This window comes from Neopsephotus bourkii, unplaced genomic scaffold, assembly GCF_033783945.1.
Source record: "Neopsephotus bourkii isolate Nb327-2 ecotype Australia unplaced genomic scaffold, CSIRO-AGI_Nbou_v1 NB_1053, whole genome shotgun sequence".
Taxonomy (NCBI): Eukaryota; Metazoa; Chordata; class Aves; order Psittaciformes; family Psittacidae; genus Neopsephotus; species Neopsephotus bourkii.
The window spans coordinates 762,158-779,668 of NW_026901542.1; positions in this window are offsets into that span (position 1 = coordinate 762,158).

Consider the following 17,511-nt stretch of genomic DNA (forward strand, 5'->3'; position numbering starts at 1 on the left):
TCAGGATTTTCCACAAGTCCTCAAAGGCAAGAAAAGTTAAAAAATTAAAGCATGGGCTGTTTCCTTCTAATCATATCAGAAAAAGAATCCAATAAGAAAGTGACTTAATGTATAAGGAAAATCAATCCAGATTGGTTTTGCTGACTAGTAAGTATACATGTTCAGCTTGGGAAGTCAGGGAACTAGAAGACATAAAGAGTATCACCCACTTGACCTCACACTACCCTCAGATTCAAATATATCTTTTGAAATATTTTTCAAAATTACTATGTGAATCCCACATGTGCAAATACGTTTGCAAACAACCAACTTTTAAAACAGGCAAATTCATTAAAGTACATCAAAAGGAGTGTGACCAGCAGGACAAAGGAGGTGATCCTGCCCCTTTATTCTGCTCTCGTGAGACCTTACTTGGAGCATTCCGTACCGTTCTGATGTCCTCAACATAAAAATGACATGCAACTGTTGGAACAAGTCCAGAGAAGGGCCACGAGGATGATCAGGGGACTGGAGCACCTCCTGTATGAAGATAGGCTGAGGAGAAAGTTGGGGCTGTTCAGCCTGGAGAAGAGAAGGCTGCGTGGAGACCTCATAGCAGCCTTCCAGTATCTGAAGAGGGCCTATAGGGATGCTGGGGATGGACTCTTCATTAGGGACTGTAGTGGTAGGACAAGGGGTAATGGGTTAAAACTTAAACAGGGGAAGTTTAGATTGGATATAAGGAGGAACTTCTTTCCTGTGAGGGTGGTGAGGCACTGGAATGGGTTGCCCAAGGAGGCTGTGGATGCTCCATCCCAGGCAGTGTTCAAGGCCAGGTTGGAGGAGGCCTTGGGTAATATGGTTTAGAGCTAGGTGTCCCTGCCCATGGCAGGGGGGTTGGAACTTGGTGATCTTAAGGTCCTTTCCAACCCTAACTATTCTATGATTCTATAATTTACAGACAATGGCTGAGGGTCAAATATATCACTATTATAAAACATGACAACATACACCAGGGATGGTGATAGATAAAAAATACAAGAATATATGCAGGTCAATGGGAAAAGTTGGCACTATAACCTTAACATCAGCCTTGGAAAGAAAAGAAAAAAGAATCCAGGGAAAACAACATTAAATTAACTTCAGAGAACTAGATGCTGAAAAACAGGAGTACATTTTTGGGCAGAATTCTTTACATGATCTGCCAACCAGTTATGGACCCTCACAAAAATTGCCCCAGAGAGTGGTTGCAAATGAAAAATAAACATTACTGAATAGAATGGAAACCTAAGAAAACAAGATATTATTGCTTAAATGGTGAATTATGGATTGCACACTCTTCTTGTAACTAGTAGTCTGAAGATAGTTTAGGGGATGGAACAATTTGTTTATGTGTGGCAGACTGCCTCTTGCCTCCCTTTCAAAGCTCCTGGTAGGGAAAGTACAGCTATTGTCAATTCTTGTACCTCCTCAAACAGCAGTCCTAAACAGCTTCTGAGATAGAGCATAAGATACACTTTATTTCTCTTCTCTTCTACCTCCTGTCAATGCACAGATGGGAAATGTCCACAGTCTTATCTGAAGTGAAGTGAGAAAAAAACTTATTCTGTAAGGTCTGACATTGATTTAAGATCCAAGAAGCTAAAATGCCAGTTACTTCATGAGGGAAACAGCACAATTAATTTCAAGGCACTCAGTATTCATTCCTGTTTCTGCTGAGTTTTTGCTAGGATACCTATTAAATCTACATTGGTCTAAAAGTGGTATTGCTAGGCATGTGTAAGATTCAAATGAATTGATATTTAATTGGTTGAGACAGCCTGACGCCCATGCTATTTTACTGAAAGAATGAAAGATAAAATATCATTACACTGCACAGATCTATCTCCCAAGAAAGGAACATGACTAATATAAAAGCTTTTCAGCCCTGCATTAGTGTCAATGAGACATAGAATAATCCAGAAGCATTTTTTTGTCTATGAACAGGCTGAAAAGTTTGCTCATTTAAAATGAAATACCAAATGAACATCCATCTTATGACCAGAATAAAAAAAAAAGAGTGGATGATACTGTAAGAATGAGTAGAAACAAAGATGGATTTGCTTAACTAATAGGAGTAGGTGCATTGCCTCACTTGTTTTCTCAAGCACAGCTAGTCTGCATAATACTTAGTTTTCTATGACAGTATGTTTCCAGCTCTTACGATCTTAGTTTTGTGTAGGCATGTACCAAACATGGATTAAACATTGGTTAAATTATACTTTTGTTCTCTAATTGCTCTTAAGCAGACAAAGTCTTGCATCTTCATTCTCCAGCAGTTTTTCAAGCTTGGTGTTTTTTTTTTTCTTAATAATAAAACAAGATTAATTCTAGATGGCTCTGACATTTTATGCAGGCAGAATGCGAACATCTTTATTATGTCCTTGGGGATGCTGTCTTCTTCACATATGCTCTTCTACCTCCCATTAGTTTTAATGGAATTTCCTTGTGCTAATCCACATGAGAACAAATATGTATCTAATACATGTAATCCTTTGTTTAAGGGCCACAAGCATGAAACGTTATTCTGAAGGGCTTTTGGTACATAAGGATATACAGTGTACATCCTTCAGATCTAAATATACGTGTTTTGACACCTTTTTTTTCACGTGTTGAAAAATCCTGAGGAGAGAGAGGATCAAGCTGAAAGTGGGGAGGGGGGAGAAGTTATTTTAACAAAGACTATTCACAAAAAATTCCAGAAATGAAAGCAGGGAAAAGATGTTAATATACCACTTCTCAGCACTACGGTGTTGCTCTTTACATTTCTCTCTATAATGAGTCATTAAAAAATCAGTGAGATACAAAATACTAACATGGCAACTGGTAGAAATTTGCCATAGTTTCTCATAACTGTGTTTAATACAAATGATAATAATGGTTCATTCTTATCCGTAATCTTGCATTCAACAACTCTTAAGTATAAACACATTAATTCTCAGAGTCCATCACTGAAGTTGTCAGCATTGTTATTTTACAGAGGAAAGACAGATATGCTGCTCTCCTTTTGAGCTACCTAAAAAGGGCTCCTGAGTATTGAAAAGCTCCCATAGGGATTCACTCATATGCTTTTCTACCGATTCATCTATCCCAGGCAGGACTGCATCTACAGAACTGCTTCTACCTTCAGGAAAATGGCAAGAGTTGTAGAGATTTGACTGACAATAAAATTAAAGGTGTCTTTTCTTTATGTTGGCTAATGTGCTTACAAAGGCTACTATCTCGCTGTGTAAGGGAGCCATTGTGGCACTGATTAGGCAAAAGAGAACAAAAGAAGTCCTTATCTCATATTGTAGGGACTTCTTCTTCATAATATGTGAATGCAAGCCACTAAAGGAATGACAACTTTTTTTCATTTTATGTAGATTGGCTAAATACCATGATATTTTGGTAACATCATTATTATAGAAACACTGAACATCAATATGTTACATGTAGTCTTACCAGAATTGTCTAAAAGGAGTAGCTAATTGCTATCCAACTAATTTACACTTGCGTGGAAGGAAGGAGAACTCTACTATAACCAAAACAAACCCTCTCAAAATAAATCTACAACTTCTTATAGACCAAAATAATTGATAGACAACTTATTTTCTTCCTTCTGTCAAGAAACAGAAATTTCACAATGACAAAACTTTGTAGCAAGCTAAACAAGATAGCTCTCTAAATTGAATTTGGTTTTAGCTATTGACCAAAATCCAGATTTAAATGCGGTTTTATTTCTAAAGAAGATAGAGCTTCTTAAAGCAGGTTTTGTCACCTTTGGGTAAATACTAGTGGTATTTCCCAAATTCTTTATACAACTTATACCCACATCTCGTTGATATGCTTGTAAATCTATCCCTAGTTGCTATAGCTACACAGACCAGCATAGCCTTCAGAATGTATCCTATATGCACATACCAGTTCTGAAAAGTATTTCTAGTCCTTGTACTTTGTTACAAAACACTTTTCAGTATTTCAGTAATAATAAAAAAAAAAACAAAACCAAAATCAAACCCTAAGCTTCTGAAGTTTTTTGAGGAAAAAAGAAGTGCATTCCTATAACTGCTGGCTCAACAGTGCATTGATATTCATGAAACACTTCTGGCATGTTTAACGTTAAGTTTGTTCTTAAAGCCAGGTTACCTTTGTGGTATTGTAGAATTTTTATGAAATTTACGCATTTTTTTCTTAATGGAATTTTTTTCTGAAATGAGGACTTGCCCTTAAATGCTGTTTATAACTGAAATTTTTAAATACACCTTGTGTTGCTATTCTGCAAGTCACTTGCAATCAGTTATTCCCAAGAATATACCTGCTGGTAAACTTAAATTGGAGCATTATTTAGAATCCACATAAAGGTTTTCAAATATAATCACTGTAAATCTCTGTTTTTAAAACTAGAATTGCATTCATGCAGAAACAAAATGGAAACTATAGTCAGAAGTTAAACTGACCCCTATGAATTTAAAAGCATCAAGGAGCAGAGAAAGCACATCATCACAGCTTGCTGAGCCCACACACCGGGTGTTTTGAAACTAAGTGTGATTTTCAACTCTACACCTGTGCAATGAAAAGAATTCAAAAGTGTGATGTTAATGAAGCCAATCATAGTGGCATGAGGAGAGGACCTCTAGGTAAGTCAAAGCAATTTTATGCAGGAATAAGTGCCCAAATCCTCTATAATTCAGACTATAGCTGCACTTTGAAAACTTCAACTTTTAGATAAATTCCAAAATTATTATATTTCTGAAGAAGTATGCCTCACTATTACTGTTTGGGGAGTTTTAGGAAGAAAATTTTTATACGCAAATACATGAATATTTAGAAGTAATAATTATAAATACTGGTAGCACTGATAATTTAGCTACTAAAAGCTAGTTCTGATGGTAAATTACCATCCAAATTATCCTTTGACTAAAAGTACATTTTTCACTGAATTCAAATGTTCTCATTTTGCCTAATCCTGATTGAATCCAACACTCAGTGTGAGAAATTCTAGTGATATAATTTGGTTTGCATCAAATGAGTATTCTTATGTTACATTAAAATGTTGCAGTTTAAGACTCCTCTGTCTTAATCACCCCTTTTCTGATCTGCTGTAGCTCTCCTGTGCAATAGCATTTTGACTTTGCCGTTATTTCATTCCTCTGTAAAAGTAATGATACCTATCTAGATCTATACACATAATAGTGTACTGGCATTTTCCATAATTTGCAGTGAAATTGCCAGAGACAATCACAGACAAGAGAGGCTGTACTGATAACCCCATCCACAGGGAAGAGTAGGACCATGAGATATTCAAAGAAAAACTCAAGGCAGCACAATGTATGCAAGTGATTTGTCTCAGAAATATGTGTGCTAGATGACCACTCATGCTATTTTAACTGAGTGCTCAAGTGTCAAGCACCACACATCAAGGTTGCTGTAAAGGCTGGCCCAGTGTCTCTAGGAAACACCAGCTTTCTATCTTTCACTGTCCTAATCACCCATGAGCTGGTGTCAATTTTCCAGCAAATGTCTGCACCAATTGGTGTCTATCCAGACAAGGAGGAAACAGGGGCCTCTGAGATGTCCTCCTGGAGCAAGCAGATTGTCTCTGGGAGATGACACTGGGCAGAAAGTTCTTGCTAAAAGTGCAGTAATGGTGAACTGCTAGAATTTAGATTGTTAATGAACTTAAATTATTTTTCTTTTAGTTTTAATTTTTAATTGATGCTCTCATTCTTTTGGGGTTACCTTGAAATCTGTAACTAAAGTCTGTAAAATACTAAAAATATCTTTTCTTTGCCATTCTGTACAATCCTAGGGAATTTTAAAATGTGAGACAGAGAAACACAATTAACTTCAGGTAATAACACTGTGATTTTGACCAGTATTTCACCTGACAAAAAATGGAAACACAGGAGTTATGTCCATTTGACTTGCTCATTGAATGGGGATTTAGTTCATTCATTTGGAAACAAAAAGCAACTCCTTTCAATTCTGACTAATAGAGTAGGAAAGGAAAAACCATCCTATGAAATGGCTACACAAATGTGGACTGTTGACCCCTGGCACACAAATCAGAGTCCACAGATTGAGGTGAGGCAACAGAAACTCCTTCCTATAGCCGTAACCCATTCTCACATTTTAATTAGCAATTGTAAGGGCAGATTAGAGATCTTTTACTCGTAGTAACACGTGATTGTGGGTCTCCTTCACTTTTATTTAGGGCCTGTACAAAACCATAAGGTTAAAGAAAATGTCATAATTATTGAAAAGCAAAACAAGATGCCAAGCGGGGTTGCTAGACTGGCACGATTCTATGAACACTTCATATCCACGAACACAACAGAAACATTTCTTTCTTATCCACTGCCAGGATAGTCACAGAACCAAGAGCCACCTGACCATCCCCTTCCTAGTTTGTATTGGGATTAAATGGCCAGTCATGAGTTACAATAGGATGCAAGCAACAGTGAATTCAGGGAAGATGACACAGTCAGTATCTATCTGCATGGTCTTGTGGGAAACAGAGCTTTTCAAACTTGTTTTGTACAAAACCAACTCAGATTTGATAGAATAAAGTAGCCATAATACAACTTGTACCTGGAAGTTTCAGAACCAACAAAGTAGATTATCTTTAGAAAGTACTGGATTTACTTGCAGCTGATCATGACTCAGGTAAAACTATCAGGTTCAGCTCTCTTTGTCACCTTCTTCATAGAACAACAGCCAGGATATCTTTCAGATTCAGTGTCACTTTCTCAACCTGCCCTTTGACTCTGTGGTTTCAGCATCACCTGTTGTCATGTGAGAAAAAGAGAGAGAGAGGGAAATCTTCTCTGTATTCCACCACCCTGAGCCTTCTAGACACGTGCTTCCATGGAGGAAGACTGAGGAAGTTTTGAAAGATGTCCTTGGACAGATAATCTCCAAAGCCATTTAGAGTAAAGAGCATCTCAGCACTACTTGTCCAAGGTGCCTGCGGTTTGCTTCCTGCAGAAAATGCATTGAGCAGCATAAAAAAAAAGGAAAGTATATATATCTCTTTGTCAAGTGTTTTGCAGAATTTCTGGATAACAACAGGGTACTGAAGTCATGAGAGTGCTGTGCTTTAAGTAAGGTTTTTGGTTTGCCTAAACTGTTTGCCCAAACTGTTTGCCAAATTTGCTCTGCAAAGGAGAGCAAAGACAATGGTTTGTAAAGGTAAAACAAACTGAATGTCAGCTATTCTCTTGCTTGTTGACTGTTAGTCCTAGCAAATGGCCTTACCTAAATCTATTCATCTTTAACTCAGGAAGCATCCTCTTGTTCTCTTCCACATGTGTTGGCCTGTGTACTTTTTGTAGAGGCATATGAGATTATTCTAGGAAGACAGTGATTCAGACTTGTCCTCATCACCCACTGAGAACACATCAGAGGGGTGCTTCTAGGTCTGATCTAGCCATATAGCCTCAAAGTGGGTTAGTTGTTTCTGTAGACATTCAGCATGTCAAGCCTAGTTAATGTGAAGTGCCTGCAGGGTCAGTAGGCAATACCAAAGGCCACATGGTCAATGTGTAGACATGGGGCTCCTTGAGTAGACACTGGAACAAGAGAGGGCAGGTGAGTTCATGGATACACTGAGTACTGGGAAGGTCTGATAAGGTGTCATGGCCCTGAGGATACTCACCAGCTCTGCAACCATTTCTCCCTCCCAAAAGACCCAGTTGTTAGTGCCCGTGATTCAATCTGACGACTGACTTGGCTTTTCATCAAGGATTCTGGTGAAACAGAGTTATTAGTAGAGCAGGTAAAAGCTTCACAAAGCATTTTAAGAGATGCAAACTAATTTCTATGCAAAATGTATGTCATGAAAACATCTCATACTCTCTGTTTTTGTTACTGCAATTAGTTATTGGCGCCTGAGAAGATTAATAAAGACATTTCCTTTTTTCATTCTAACTTTTGTTAAGAAAAATAAGATGTCAGGTGTTCTTCAAAATATTAATGCTTCAGCAGATTATAGTCAAAATGAAATTTCTAAAGACATTTCCTATTATCTTTTAATTACATGGCTTATGACTGGCTATATATTCCCACAGTTTCTTATAGATCCGGAAACAACAAAAAAAAAACATGATGAAAAACACATAAAGAAAATTTCTAAAACCGTTTCTACTTTACCTCAATAAAATTCTATTTAAAATGTTCTTGGAAGCTGCTTTTTATAGAAAATAGCATTTTAAGTAATATTTTATTTTATTCCAAGAAGTATCCAAAAAGACAGTGGCTTCGTGACCCGGGGAAAAAAACTTACAGGGAAGACCATTGCACAAAGACTAGTTAGAAAAGGTGACAGCAGATGCATAGGTGAACTTCTTACCCTGGGCAACTGAATGTCAATGAAAAGACATATGTGAAATATAAAGGCAGTCCTTAAGGTCAAAGTTAAAATATTTTTAAAATTAAAACAAAAGTCTGTTTATCAGGAGAGGCATCCGCTATCTACTTGGAGATTAAAATTTTCTAAAGAAAAATCTTGAATTTTGTAAGGTTATTGATTAAAATATCCAAAGACGTTTCTTAGAGTCTCAGTGTTACTCTGTGTTGAACTTTTTCCCACCTTATATATGTGGAGTCAATACTCTAGGTAATCATCTAATGCCCACTACTTCTCTGTATCAAAGTGTCCCACATTTTAATATAACTATATTCCAGTGAGAACATGGGTGTATGGAAAATAGTTCCTTTCATATTCAAGCACATCAGAGTCAAGCAAGTAAGAACTGAAGTGTATTAGTATTGCACAGCAAAAAAGTCTCACAGTAGGCAAGGCTTGTGAGGATTGCACCAACCAATACAAAGAAGAACATAATATCAGTAAAAAATACTGCCTTTCATCTCAGACCTTGACTTTTTTATATTCTTTGACAGTCACAGCTACCATAAGAATACTTTTACTTTAAAAAAGCACTTAGCAGGCATGTCTGTGGCTGAATGTTGAAGGCTTTAAATGGAGATTGTTACAAACCAAAGTGCTTATGCTCACCTAGTGTATTTGGATCCACAGCACAATAACAAGGGCTACCATGTAAGAGGATATTAAAAAAACAACAAACAAACAAAAAACATCAACAAATAAGTATTTCCTTAATCTATATCATAGAAGATTAAAAAAACTTGAACTATATATCACTTCATTCCTCCAGCTGTACTGATTACCTGTTTGCTTTATTTTTCTCAGGTTTTGCATACATACTAAGATTAGTACAAATTTCTCAGTAAGAAAGCAAGAATTTCTCCTTTCCAATAAAGCTGATCGAATTGGGTGGCTTGCCCAGTTAGCCAATCACAAATATATATTGGAGAAATATAAAAAGGAGAAATTCCTTTTTTTTTTTTAACCATAGGAGGAAATAAGGAAATGGTTACAATTTTTCATATTTAAATAGGAATCTTAAAATAGCCTCAGTAAAGGGATTTCTTTTTGTGAATTTATCTCCTATTCAGAAACCATTTGAGAAATCCATTTCCTCACACTATTTTTTCCTCATTTTAATCCACAGTTCAGAATAAGTTTTCACACTGTTTTGTAACATCCTTCACTCAAATTGCATGATAATACACCACTGTGTTGCTAGTTGCAAGACTGCTTATCTTGGAAAGCCTATTTAATACTGATATGCAAATTGTTGTACTCTGTTTTCAGAGGAGCACCATGCTGATTCTTTGTGGTGGTGTTTGTGATAAAAATGCATGTGAATATAGAGATAGAAAATTAAATTTGGGGACTTCTTTCTACCCACTTAGAAGCCTCTGTACTTCCTCCTTTAACAGCTTTTGTTTTTTTATGCTTGAGAAATATATAATCTGCTTTTAAGAACACCATATTCTGTGGGATTAATATATTTTTTAAAGAATTCCTTTCATTTTTAACCCATTTTAGCTAACAGCATGTTTCATAGACCAAGTGGACTCTTTCAGAAATTAGGATTCCCAACAACTGAGATTTAGCTATTTATGTCCTGGGGTAGTACAAAGTCCACATACTTGGAATATTGTTACTTTTCAGAGGGAAAGATCAAAAAATCAGCTCTTCAGAGATCTGTCAAATGTTCTGTGACTTTATTCCTTTGTGCTTCTGACCTTTATTGCTTTGATTTGAGTGCTCTAAAGTGGCCAAAGTTGCCCTTGCTGCAGCTAGTCCCAGCAGCAACAAGGAACATCCCTCCCTGGATCCCCTCTCTAAAATATAGAAACATGAGAAAGAACCTTTCCAGCTAGCCAAAAAACAGAGCACATTGTAAAGAGTAGGAATGCAACAGACTGAATCCCTAGTCCACCAGCACTTTACTAAGGAGCTCTGCATCGATGATTATCACTGTAATGGTTCCCCATAATCAGCAGTTCATTCAGTCTCTTTAGATAAAATAACCTTTGTTTCCTTCCAGGAAAAGGAATTTTCTCCTTCTCACATGATCTTGTATATTTGCAGTATGTAATGCTCTATAAAATTGCCTGAAACTCTCGTATTTCTTCTGAACTAGCTATCTCTTGTCATTTTATATTCCTGACTAGTGAGAGAGCTAAAATACCTATTTTCTCCCAAGCTTTTCAGCTAGAACTGTATCTCCCTTGGTGCCTTTTGGAGTACTTTGTTATATTTACCTTAAAGTTTGTTCTCCTTTACTGACTTGACATAAATCCAGTTAATTCAAAGCTTCTAAAGTGTTGTGTAATGTTTTTATTTTTTTTAATCACCTCATGTTTCAGTTCCAGACCTGAAGGCAGTCCTATATTGCTTATCCATGGATTCTAGGTTGTAGTTAGTTTGGTTTTTTACAGCTGAGAAACTTTTCTAAAACAACACTCTTTATGACTGTTTTGCCTGAATAGCAGCTATCCTTTTGATACTCTGCATTTTCTTTAAAATACCTTTGAAAATTCACACATAATTCTTGTATTTTCAAAGGAAACAAAGACTACCCTTCCATTTTGTCTCTGAAAGGTCTGCATGTTTTGATTGCCTGTGTTTTAACACTAAATATGTTACCCAGTACTCAGAGTGGCTACTCCTATGGACAGGGGTAACTTGATTTTCCTGAATACTGGATTTATAGGATAAACCAGTTCTAGAATAAATCATGATAAATAAGTCATAATAAATCAGCCCTTGAAATTGAATCATATGACACAGATTAGTCAATGTAGTCCATAACTTTCAAATATACTTTGGACGTTAACCTGCCAGAGCAAAGAATAATGTCTTGCCTCAAAATTTCCTGAAAACACTAAAAAGCTTCAGAACAATAAACAGAACAAGACAGGACAAACAAACAACAAAAAAAAGAAAGATAATTATGAATTTAGAGGATCAGGGTTTAGGTAGCTATTGCTACTAATTTTCACCTTGAATAATTCTGTATTAGACTGCTGTGACTCTTCACCTGTCTTCAAAACCAAAATAAGCATTTTAAATAATAAAGCTGCTATTTGTCTGTCTTGGAGAACTTTATAGTGTCTGACTGTTATGTTCAGGCGTTTTTCATCACCATTCCACAAATAGGTTTTTTTGCAACAGTTCAGGGCAATATTTCTCTCTTTAGTCCTTGAAAAAACTTTATTTTGACAAAGACATTCAAGCCTTCTAATAGATGTAGAATATTTTTTTTATCAGTTCACTGATTCCAATCTAGTTTACCACCACATATTCTTTCATTCTTTTTATTGTGGAAATACAATTCCATTCCTGTCACATAGTCCCTGCCAATATTTTCATGGACTGCTAAGTACTTACCATCAATTGTAATAACATATGTATTTATTAGCACTTTCTTCACCTCCTTTTCAGACTATATCCCTACTTCAGTGAGATTTGTTTTTTAAATGTGAAAATCATGAGCCTTTTCATGAACACTTCACTCTGCCTATTTATTGCCAATGTAATACACCCCAGAACTAATGTCTGTCAGTATGCAGAAGAGATTTTGCTTAATAAGAAGCTTTTTTTCCCCAGAGAGATACCAAGTGAAATATTTTAAAATATTTCTAAAATTCAAAGAAAATTTCCAGCCACATTGACATTAGACATTAAAAAAACCCAAATCCACAACAAATGGAGTTCAGAAACATTAGAAAATCAGAAACATTTTGTTGTTTCCAGTGACAGTCTTATATACCTTATTAAGAGATTTCTCAGGAGATTGCTATCAGACATTGTGGTTGCTTTGTACTACCCCATAGATACTCGAACTGGACAATCCTGAACACGCAAAACATGTTAGCATAGCTGGAGTTATTTCAAATCCAATTTATTTTGCAAAAATATGTATGCCTCTGATAAGAAAACAAGTTAAGTAGAAAGGAGTAACAGCGTAAGGAATTTCCGCACTTTCAGGATTGAGGAAACTGTATGTTATGATTTTCTTTTTTACATAATAAAAGCATGCTATTCCTCCTGCTCTTTCCACAATAAGCACTTTTGTCACCTTAAAGATTTCCAATATTTTTTCCAAAGCTATTTATTTTTACACGTGTTCTGCTTATTGATAATCATGCCATACAACCTATTGAAATGCTGTTGATTCATGTGTAGTGTTTGGCATTTAAGACAATATTTTCATCTATCAAATTGCACGAGTCATAGTACTTGGCACAGTCAAAAATCATGTTAAACTTCAAATGTTTAATATTTCAATTTTTCTTCATCTTCTATCTTTAATCCAGCCATCATAAGAATGTGCATTTTCTGTGGTAATGCAAAATAACTCTTAATAAGCCTAAAATATTTTCTTGCTGTGCTGTCAAAGAAGTGGCTAAAAGGACATGGATTAAAATTCATCTTTGCTAGTTAAACTTAGGAAACAATTAAGGTGTCTATGATTATTTCTCACTATCAGCTTAAAGTATACTTGGTTTTGATTGATATATACAACACGAGACATTCATTAGCTGAAAAACTTTCGAAAGCCTGAGTCCAAGATGTATACTGAACAGAGTATTTGTCAAATTATTAAGAATATTCATTATTCTTTCAAAAATACTGGCAGCCATTAGAAATGTTTGTCTTTGTCTGATTTTTTAAAATCTTCTTCATGCTTTTCTCTCCTGTAACAAAACATATTCACCACTGCGTTTGAGCAGTCTAAATTCTTAACAGCTTCACCATGCAAAATTTTCCCTTTAAATATTTTTATTGCTGTGCAATGGAATGGCATATGCATACCAGATTCTTCAAAGTTAGGTTAGTACTAGTGCTAAGGAGTAAAATACAAAACTTCTTAAGCATTTTGATATAAATGCAGAAATTTGCCACTTGACAAAGTCCCTAATTAAAAAAGTATTCTGTTTTACAGCATAGTTCATCCAGGTTTCTTTATTACTTTCCTTTACTAAACATGCTGCTTAACAACATTCATGGTTGAAAGTCACCTTTACAGTCAGAGTGGCTAGTTTAATATCCAAGAGGAAATGTTTACCAAAGAATGCAGCAGTTAAAAAAACCCCAAGCAAACATGAACTATCAGAAACATGAAAATCACCAGATCAGAGGAGACAGATTTTATATCTTCACAATTCATTCAATATTTGAAAGAAAGGAAACCACTTTGCTCAATTCAAAATATTTGTAAGTCCCCAGCCAAAAGTCTTCTCACAAAGCAATCATAAATCTACCCAAAATTCTCTACCAAAATGTATGTCTTCCCATCTGTTCTCTTCTGTCGTACATATCTTCAAGGTACAGTCAGCCCTGGACCTTTAAAGCAGACAGATCTCCACTGTGAACCAGAAACATCACTGCTTCCTCTTAGTTTTACATGGACACTTTGGCTTTCTCAGCTGTGAGTTTCTAGAAGATGAATCACCACATATCTTGAGTACCATTTTCCCCATAAGCCATTACTTTTTTCTGGTCTGCGTGTCAAGACACAAACCCCAAAGGCTGACTGCAAAATTCATCCCCAAAACTGCCTTTGGAGCTTCAGATATATAAATATGACCTAGACAATCTACTGCAGCAGGACTAAGAGTTGAATAGAGACCATCACCTGGTCTTTCCCTCAGAATGATTATGTCCATCCAGAATTTTGTCTCTCCCACCATCGTTCCTTCTCCTAACATTTTTCTTTTTTTTTTTTTCAGAAAAAAAATTCATCTTTCAGAGTAATTCCAAAATACCATTAAATAGAACTTAATACCCTTGCATTCTTAACAATGGAACAATAAAGACTTCATTAAAAAGCAGTGGTAAAGTGCATGTCATTGTAGTTCAAAATTACTGAGTGTGATGCCCTCATTTTCTTCAGAACTAAAGAACACATCTGTTTTCACATCTCATTTGACAACATATTTCCCTCTATCACGTTTTATTAAATTTGTTATTGTATTGTTATGCAGTGGGAGTATAATGTAAAGACATCACACACACACACACAAAAAAAGCCATTGTTGTTCTGCTGTAAAGCAGATGTCAGGTTCAGTTTCTTTTTTGATAAATTCCTTTTTTTTTTCTTCCTTTGTTAAGGGAACTAAAACATATATATTGCTGCTGCAAAATTCTGCTCATGTCGAAATGAGGCAGCATTAAGACATTTGGTAACAATCTGTTTCCCTTTTGTGAAAGAAAAATAATGAAAAACTAATGAAAACTAGAGAAAACTGTTAGGATGAACAGGTTGAAGTGAGTCTGCTCAAACAGCAGTCTGAGGAAAATGATGGAGTGCAATTTTTATTAGAGTTTAATTCCATTCTCTGGTTTTTGATCTCACTGACACGAGTATTACTTCATTGACTCTACAATTTCTTTTTATTAAAAGGCCAACGTAGCCCAGCATAATTATTCAGTATGCTCCATCTGCTTAACCATGCTTTTGTCCAACAGTCATTGGGATCTAAATATTAACTTAAACTCCTCTGCTGAATAGAGACACATTTAGGTGTCCTGTGGAACTGAAGTTGGGAAAGGAGGCCGGGGGCAGGAGAGAAGGAGGGGAAAGGAAGTGACAAAATAAAGAGGCATCATAGGTCCATGAATAGAAACATCAGTGTGAAAGAGAACTCCTATTTCCTTGTAGGTTTTTTCCATTGGGGGGAGGGGGAGAAACCAGCATAATTTTTCCCAGCAAAGCAATGAGCAAAACTTCACGTCTCTGTAACACAGTGCCACATCAAATTTCTCATCGAATATATTTTTTTTTTCTTCTAGCTCCTTTCCTTCTGTGGATGTGCTAAGAACCTGCCTACAGCTTTCAACCAGAGTCATAGCAGCTGTCTCTTGGCAAAACACAACCACTGATCCTGGGGGAGCAGATGGTTTCTTTTTCAATGGGAATTCAAGGATTCAAAAAACGAAAAGTGTTATCTCCAGAAGTTAACAAAGCCAAAGCCTTTTGAAATGGGAAAAGGAAACCCAGCCTGCTCATCACAGAGCTGTTTGCCGAACTGGTTGTCTGGAACAGAGAAGGCCGAGATGCAAGCTCCAGTCCTCTGTAGCCCACAGTAGGGACCTGAAGATAATGTTAGATGAATAGCAACCATGTCTCTAGTTGGCCTAATTAAGATTGCCAGCAAATGGACAGCGATACTGAGATCAGGTTATTAGCTTAATTGGCACAGTCTTGTTTCTCGTTAAGCTTATGCAGGTCCTCAGTGTGACCAGAAATCCTGTCCATCTACTCCAAAACCTGCATATAATGACAACAGAAAGTTTCTTTGATTTTTGCTGCCTGACTTTCACCTGAAAGCTCCCAATTAATACTATCTATTGCAACACATACCGCTTCCCTGACATCTGCAGCTTGAAAATTCAACCAATACCTATAAATTCCATAAATATGGGCATGACACAGGCTAAACAACATACCTGTCACTTCTTTATACAGTCATGTGCAAACATGTATCTTGCTTTCCACAGGAATGTTCAAAGCTTTTTGAAAGTGACACTTTCAACAGAAGCTTCTGTTTCTCGTGAGCTATTTAGAAACTATGCATCAGTTGACTTTCAAAGTTAGGCAAACTATTACTGTCAGAGTCTTGAACGTCTCTAATTTCATTCTGCTTTGTCTTCCTTCCAGAAGTCATTAATTAAGGACATTACTCTGAAACACTAGTGTCTGAATACGCCAATGAAAATTCACTTAAATGACTCAGCTTATGAGAACAAATTTGTTTCTTTTTAAACAAAGAAGCACTAGGCCTTCATGAATGCAGAAAAGCAAAAAGTTTAGAACAATCTGTTCAAATTTTGTGAGCTTCTTCCAAGCTTTGCTTGCTGCCAGTCAGTCTGTGACTTTCTCAATCTGCTGAAAACTAAACAAAAGTCTAAATCATTTGCTTTTTATCCTAAGAACTTCATAAATCACAAGTCTATCCATGGCTTTGGCCACTGTAGCATGCTGCCTTCCTATAACTGTCTCTCATCCTCCTATTCAATACTTGTTCTTTCAGGAAAAATACCACAACCCAAACAACAACCAAAAAAAAAAAAAAAAACCAACCAAAAACAACCAAACAAACAAAAAAAAAAACCAACAACAAAACACAGCCAAACAGAAACTTTTAGTGGTGGAGCCATTTCCATGTAAGTAGAAAATATGGGTAAAACAGACCATTAGACAAGCTTTGTAACAACTGCTGTAATCCATGGCAGGGACATAAGGAAAACAGATTAGATCCATAAAGCACATCTCTTGTCGCTGACTGCAGAGTCTAAAGAGAATGGACTGTTTCATTTCCTAGATTCATGGATCCCTAATGAAGTATAATTGTACCTCCATGATGGTTTCATGCTAATTGAAGAGACTACAGAGGAAACAAGCTTCTGAAAGGAATTTTTTAAATGGGCAGTTAGCATTAGTTTTGTTTCAAGGTAGTTACAGCTATTCTTCTTGCCAACATTTCAAGCATAATCTCATTTTTTTAGAGAGCATGGAGACATAGAAATAACAAACACATAAAATAATTTTTATAATAAGAAAATATTGATTTTTTAATATCTTGTTGCAAAACAGTCATGTTTTTAATTAGGTTACAAATTTTCGCTAGCTTTCTTAAAATGGCATAAAGTCAGCCTCACATTCTCATGCTACACAGTTCTAGGTCCTTGTCACTCTCTACAACTATGACAGTAGGTTGTAGTGAGGTGGGAGTTGGTCTTTTCTCCCAAGTAATAAGCAATAGAGACCGGGGGACCACTGCACCAAGGACCTAGTGACCCACATAATAGCTAACCTGAGTAAGCACATTTCTGTGTTATGCTATGTCCAGCATGGCCTTTGGGTTGAGTTGTGCTGCACAACTCCTTGACCACTGGATGAGCTCCACCAGCTCACTGTAACAGAGGAACCTTCAGGCAGCTCCCATGCTGATTTTGTGGGATTTTTACACTGTTTGTGTGGCATTGCTTTTATCTTAAAAGGCAGCAAGAAGTACTCATTGAAACATCCTTTATGAATAAAGCTATTTTCTTGTAAGAAAATTATCCCATCCATGGAAAATTATCATCATGTGTGGGATCTGCAGAGCATGCCATGGGAAGATCAATCC